General features: G+C 40.0%; 1 long non-coding RNA gene across 1 annotated transcript; it reads left to right on the top strand.

The window, feature by feature from the left end:
- The first annotated feature begins 684 nt into the window (after window positions 1-684).
- On the top strand, window positions 685-5,975 carry LOC142481422 (uncharacterized). The gene is made up of 3 exons (XR_012795770.1): window positions 685-810; window positions 4,332-4,399; window positions 5,867-5,975. It is a non-coding gene; the product is annotated as an uncharacterized LOC142481422 (long non-coding RNA).
- The last annotated feature ends 1,678 nt before the right edge of the window (window positions 5,976-7,653 follow it).

Below are 7,653 nucleotides of genomic sequence, written 5' to 3'. Positions count from 1 at the left end.
GAATTATTGCATGCTATTGCCATTCTTTTGAACTTTGTATTGTGATGTCTTAATGTAGAATACTAATATTTCTTAGAATGGTATTTTTGTATAGCAGGCACTGTTAACAATACAAGCGCGGATTGATGGAATAAGAAGGATAACTACACAAAAACAAGTGGAGAACTTCGGTAATATGGAGCAAGATCCTTTAATAGGGCAAGGTAGTGGGTATTCAAATGAAACGGGTGTTCTTTGCATAAGAACAGTACATCAATAAATATTCCCCATTCAGGGTTTTAATCATTCTAATAATGCAATATCTTAAAGTATAATGTATGCATTGGCACAATAGAAATAACACTTATTGTACTTTAACAAACTGAATAATGAAACTCTTACAGTCCTTTTCCTGGTAGTGATATATGACAAAAAAGAGAAGAGCACCAGATATAGATATTGGCAGAGGTTAATCACTGACCAAGAAGAACATATTTACTAAAATACACTGAAGTCTGATGTGCAGGTTAAAAATGCACTGTAGCTGTCTCAAGTAAAGGGGTTAAATGTAGATAATGAAACTAGGGTATTATTGTCCTATAAAAGCTGCCTGCCAGTAGTTCCTAGTCTTCATCCGTCAATCATAAAAATATATATTTGAATCAAAAATATATATTTTCCTTAATAATGACACTTAGAGTTTCTGTCGTTTGTGCCACGCTAATTAGCATCCCCTTATCTACAAGTCACCTTACAACTAAATACAGAATGGTAATAATTGGAACGCTCCACCGTAGGACAGTAGGGCCTCATGGTGTGATCAAAGAGCGGGTAAGGCTTTTATATTTATTGGTTTTATTTTCCACAGTAAATAAACATAAGGCACACCATCCCTTTAAGGTAAACACAAAACATAAACATAACATCTACTCCACAGTAGGGAGGCCAACTATACTGTATAAAGGCAACTGCGAGTTGGCCGACTAAACCGCTTACCAACTTTAAAGAACAGATTAAAGGAGGATGTGTCGCTGTTGATCGCCTCTTCTCCCTCTACCACTTGCCCTCTTGACCCCATTCCCACCCATCTCCTAAAACCTCTTGCTCCTACTATAATCCCTACGCTCACACACATTTTTAACTCCTCCCTCTGCTCTGGAACCTTTCCATCCTCCTTCAAACATGCAACAGTCATACCATTACTCAAAAACAGCAAGTTTGACCCTACCTGTCTTTCTAACTATAGACCTGTCTCCCTCCTGCCGTCAAACTCCTTGAACATCTTGTATTCTCTCGCTTGCTCCATTTTCTCAACACCTATTCTCTCCTAGACCCTCTACAATCTGGCTTCCGCACTGCTCACTCCACGGAAACAGCCCTCACTAAAATAACTGACGACTTCCATGCTGCCAAAGACAGAGCTCATTACACTCTGCTCATATTACTCGACCTCTCTGCAGCATTTGACACCGCGGACCACCCTCTTCTCCTTCACATTCTCCATACTCTTGGTATTCGGAACAAAGCTCTATCCTGGATCTCAACCTACCTCTCACATCGTACTTTCAGTGTCTCTTCTGCTAACACCTCCTCCTCCTCTAATGATCTCTCTGTGGGGGTATCCCAGGGCTCTGTCCTGGGACCTCTTCTCTTTTCTCTATACACTCTCTCTAGGTGACCTAATAACATCTTTTGGGTTTAATTATCACCTCTATGCCGATGACACACAAATATACTTTTCAACACCCGACCTTACACCTGCTGTACAAACCAAAGTTTCTGAATGACTCTCTGCTATATCATCCTGGATGGCCCTCCGCCGCCTTAAACTCAACATGGCTAAAACAGAGCTCCTCATACTTCCTCCCAAACCTGGCCCTACTACCTCCTTCCACATTACTGTTGGAACTACGATCATTCACCCAGTAGCCCAAGCACGCTGCCTAGGGGTCACACTCGACTCCTCTCTCACATTCGCCCCTCACATTCAAAACATTTCTAAAACCTGTCGCTTTTTCCTCCGCAATATAACAAAGATACGCCCTTTCCTCTGTTGCTCGACTGCTAAAACTCTGACTCAGGCCCTCATTCTCTCCCGTCTTGATTACTGTAACCTCCTGCTGTCCGGCCTTCCTGCCTCTCACCTGTCTCCCCTACAATCTATCCTAAACGCTGCTGCTAGAATCACTCTACTCTTTCCGAGATCTGTCTCAGCATCTCCCCTCATGAAATCCCTCTCCTGGCTTCCAATCAAATCCCGCATCTCACACTCCATTCTTCTCCTCACTTTTAAAGCTTTCCACTCTTCTGCCCCTCCTTACATCTTAGCCCTAATTTCTCATTATGCACCATCCAGACTCTTGCGTTCTTCTCAAGGATGTCTTCTTTCTACCCCCTTTGTATCTAAAGCCCTCTCCCGCCTTAAACCTTTTTCACTGACTGCCCCACACCTCTGGAATGCCCTTCCCCTCAGTACCCGACTAGCACCCTCTCTATCCACCTTTAAGACCCAACTTAAGACACACTTGCTTAAAGAAGCATATGAATAGCACCGTGGATATTCTGAACACATGATACATAAAGCTTGGCCCCCTGCAGACGCACTTACCAGAACTCCCTCCTACTGTATCTGTACGTTCTCCCTACCTACCAATTAGACTGTAAGCTCCTCGGGGCAGGGACTCCTCTTCCTTAATGTCTAAAGCACTTATTCCCATTATCTGTTATTTATATTATCTGTTATTTATTTGATTACCACGTGTATTACTGCTGTGAAGCGCTATATACATTAATGGCGCTATATAAATAAAGACATACAATACAATACAATTCTTGTATGTACTGTAGAAATCAGAACAATTTCTTATCTGTTTAGTGGGGACTCCTGTCCTAAGAGCATATTCAGGCAATCTTTCAGGATCTAGCAGACAGGACAACTCTGGTGTATGAGAAAACCCACCTACTACCAGCAGTGGCCTCCTTATCAAGCTGTCTGACCGCTGTGTTAATGCAGCCCTAATTGCTCAAGTAACTCTAACTGGGTTAACCTTCTGACTGCTGGATTCAGCAGTCACAGGTTTGTTTCCCGGGCATATTCATCAGCAAGTGACTTCACCCTATCACACACCCAAATCAGGTCTGTGCTGATTGTATAGCTGTTGTTGTCTTGTGTTATTCGTGTAACAAGTGACATCACCCGCACGCCGCAACTGTAATAGCGGCCTAATATGACACCGGACAGATTCCAAAAACAAATGTTCTTTTGCAACTAAAGCGGTCTGCTATGCTAAATTGTATTTTCCCCGGTTTTTACATTTCTTGCAGCACGTGGGCCAATAGGGAGCAGCAACACATGATGTCACGACTTCCCATTGGCTCCCGTGCTGCGGGAAATCTAAGTCTCCATAATTGCTGAAAAGATTGCGGATTAGATCCTGCTTCAAACCTATAAGGTGGAACCACTGCTTTAAGGAGCAAACATTGCCAGTGTGATACTTACAGTATGTCTAAGGAGAGCCAGCAGTGCACATGACATAGTCATGGTCCAGCGATATATATTCAAATCAAGCTTTAGCCGCCCAATAGCCTATACAGTAAAACCCCACAATGGTCAAACTGCCTTAAGCAACCTGCATTATTTGAAGCCATACCATTTCAAACAGTAATCTAATAATATTGTTTAGATCTTTGTTAATCCCGGTGTATACAAACTGATTTTAATGTACAGTCATTCAGCAACTCTGGTCATTTATTAGTAATATTTGTAGGTAGTTATAGTCATACCCAAGATAAGGTCGGAGAAGACAGATACAATTCCATTCAATCAATGACTGATACAGTGTGCCATTATTCATGGACCGTGGGATATAGGACAGGAATTTATTTGATAATGATTATATATTATACTAAGCCTGATACACCAAAACATGTTTGCACCCAAAATGGATACAAGATGTGTGTAGCTATATCTTTATATATATAGCACCACCCATGTACACAGCACTACACAGCAGTAATACCCGACATAATAATATAACATAAATGGAATAAGCGCAGGATTCTACCCAAAATTGACATTTCATGCAGAAGTAATTTGTATCGCAGTGTTTAGATTGTACGCTTAATAACTCTACTTCACTTTTTGAAGTTGCTTTGTCTCAGTCTCTAACTCATTTATTTGGAATTGTACTGTATTTTTCTATATTCAGTGTGTAGAGCGTATTCAACAAAAGTACATGAGGGATACACAGCATATACAGACACTGAGTTAGCAGCAGCAGAATAATACGAATTGAAGTATACTGTACTGTACATTACAAATAATATACTAATACATTGCGTTTTCCATTTAGGTCAAGTATGGTGTATCAAACTTACCAAGTGTAAACCAGTGTAAAGATGTGATTATTCAAATACAAAGGTAAAATCACAATATTTTTTTTGATGCAACAAAGAAAGGATGAAACTGGAACAACTCTTATCTCTGAATGTATGAGAAGAATTTGAGACCATTTTGAAGATACAGTGGAGCAGGGTGCATCTGTGAGGACCTAATGTGAAAACTGATCCAGAATATTTGGTCTAATGACGAGACTAATGAAATAGCCCCAAATAGGAGAGGTCCACTTTAGGGCACAAGTGGCTGTCATGACTGATAACACAATCTTTATTGGTCTAATTAAATAAGCCAAACTATTAAGATACTTACTGGTGAGCTGTGAAGTAATTAATTAAAAGTATGGTGAGGAAGATGGGAAAGGAGTATGACGTACAACAGCGTGGTGTGGGTGAAAGTTGGACTCACTTTCAAATTGGTTACTTCGTAGATACACAATGTGGCAACGTGTGTTAATGTGGAATTAGCTCACCAGGATCTTAATAGTTTGGCTTATTTAATTAGACCAATAAAGATGACGTTTTATTAGTTATGACAGCCAGGCGTGTGTAACGCTGCTCACTGCAGGACAGGATACGGACCCACAAGGCAGAGGTAGGAAGTAGTACACCGAACTTGGACTGGGATCTTAGGCCTGGGATGCAGGGGAAGACAGGTTCGGTTACGGGGAAGGTGCAGGTGCAGGTGAGGGGAAGGCTCAGGACTCCCTTATAGCATTCTCTCAAGTGGACCTCTGCTATTTGGGGATAGTCTCTGTATTAGCCTCCAAATATTCCTTATACATTTATTTTCATAATGTCACTTTACTTTTTTTACTACACCATGAATTAAATACTTTTTATATATTTTTTTTCAATCAAGCTGATTAGATAAAGTAAACTTTTGATTGGGTTCATTAAAGTACAGTAGCATTTTGCACATGCACTTAAATAAGTGTAAATAAGTATATTTGTATATCAGCTTACCATTGACATGGGTACAAAAAGAGCAATGGATATATTACCAAATCACTATTTTGAAGCAGTAACATTACGCTAGTGCATTTTCTTACCAACATAGAGTCATGAAAACAAATTGCGTTAAATATTTTAAAAAAAAATTCTTGCACGAATTAAAGCCTCCATAACTGAGCCAGAATCACATATAAAAACAAAGGAAAGGCCCAGTTTGTCTCCGAATCCATATTAGATCTCCATTTTTTTTAATCTAAAAATGTACTTGCAGGTACAGTACTGTATATCAAAAGTATTAAAAATGCAGTTGCCATAAAAACTGGAAAAGTATTAAGCAAATGCAACTTGTGTTCCTTACTCAATTTCAGAGAAGCGGGAAAACGCCATTCTGAAAATTGTTTGCAGCTTAATCATTGATTGTAGCAAAGTTGTCTATATATCACTTCTGCTAGAAACTTACTTTGTGTTGAGCAACAGACGAGAAAAAAATTGCACATTAATGTGACACACTAATTATGAAGTTTTCTTCTTATTCCAGATATTAATGAGCCTGAACAAAACAACATCAACATGTTCCAAGTTTGCCAACATTCTGACAATATATCAGATCTGTAAATTGTAAAGTAAATACTACTAATGCCGAACACCAAACAATCATTTTTGTGCATATTAACACGCTGCACCTTTGGTTTATTTTACTACTTGTAATCAAACCCATTCTCTTACTTGTACTTTTTAACCTTCTTTATTAAATACTTTAAGATAAATAGATATGTTGTGTTTTGGTGTATTTTATTGTATTGCTACAGAATAAACTATGAGATCATATTGTTTGAAATCCTAGTAATCTTGTAAAGCAGGGATCACAAGCTCCTTTTCTAGTGGAGATCACATTCTGGGCTCCTGTGGATAAACGGAAGAGGACTTGGTGATCACGTAATCGCACTGTGCCGAAGGGGCTGGGGCACTCTGGTTCTGCCGCCCCTCCTGCTCTCAAACAGTTAATAAACCTGTCACTTTCCAAAAGAAGCGCTGTGAGTTTATTTCATTCATAGGGAGGGGAGTGGGGCTCTAGGGCCTGCACTGATCCCATTACTGTTATGATGTGATATCATGAATTGGTCTAGAAATGATATTTAACACTGTTCAGCCACTTTGATGATGTAGATGACCAAATATGGCCATATTGCCTCCCCCTCCTGATGTAGAGCCCCATATAAGGTCATATACATAATTCAGATGAAGGAAAAACAGCCCTGCTTACCTTCACTTGGGACACGGATCCAGACGGAGATGCAGAGACAACTGCAGACTGCGTCACAGCTCATCTGATATATATATAAATATATAGATATAGGATCATCATATATGTATAGTTATTAGTATCATAGACTTACATTGCCTCTTTCTTGATTAGAAATATGTAATTATTACAAGAGGGTCTGAATCAGATGAGCAGATTAATGATGTTGTTTCAGTGGGATTATGTGAGATATTGAACATGAATGATCATTTTGATGGGAGTGTATTCTCCAGATATCAACATAAGTACGCTTCTAACATATTGTCTTCCACCTTTTTTGCTTTTTTTTTAAACGTTGCGTTTTTGTAGTTTTTTAATTTTTAATTAGAATACTGTTATATAGTATGTTTTAATGTCACTTATTTAGTGTTTTGTTTCATTCTGAGTGTTTCTCCGTTATGTAATATACTCCGTAGCTTTTCCCATTAAGAAAATATTTCCCCACTAGCTGCGCTATTGGTTTAAGCTATCTACCAATGAGCAGGCCGTTTCATAAAGTCACGCGATATCCATAGAATGTGTGACGTCACCATTGGGGGCGGGAGCAAGAGTCTTTAACTCCAATGCTACTCCCATAAGGAAATTATTCACCCACGCCTTGCGCAATTGGCTAACAGGGCATCCAATGAGAAGGGTATCTTACCAAATCACGCGATAGTTACTGAGCGTGTGACGTCACTGTTGGGGGCGGGAGTAAGAGTACATAACGGAGAACCCAGTAGACGCGCAGCTACTCTTTGATAAAGGGACAACAGTCCTGAAACGCGTCAGAGTGTTCAATTGTACTCCAGATGACCACCAAATAAAGCCGTTTTTAACTGGAACTGGTGTGCAGCCCCCATTTTCTACAGCAGCAGTGCTCCGCCGTCGGACCCCACGGGACCACCCACTGCCTATTCAAGATATTGGCGTGATGCACGCACACTTCTGAGTCAGAGCAGCTGTTCTACTGAGGCTCCATCACAGATCAATTGATCAATAGGTATGTACTTTGGTTTACTGGGGATTTAGACAGTGCCTTT

Source organism: Ascaphus truei, unplaced genomic scaffold (genome assembly GCF_040206685.1).
Source record: "Ascaphus truei isolate aAscTru1 unplaced genomic scaffold, aAscTru1.hap1 HAP1_SCAFFOLD_2637, whole genome shotgun sequence".
Classification (NCBI taxonomy): domain Eukaryota; kingdom Metazoa; phylum Chordata; class Amphibia; order Anura; family Ascaphidae; genus Ascaphus; species Ascaphus truei.
Note: the sequence above shows the minus strand (reverse complement) of the source record. Positions and strands in the feature narration are given on the sequence as shown.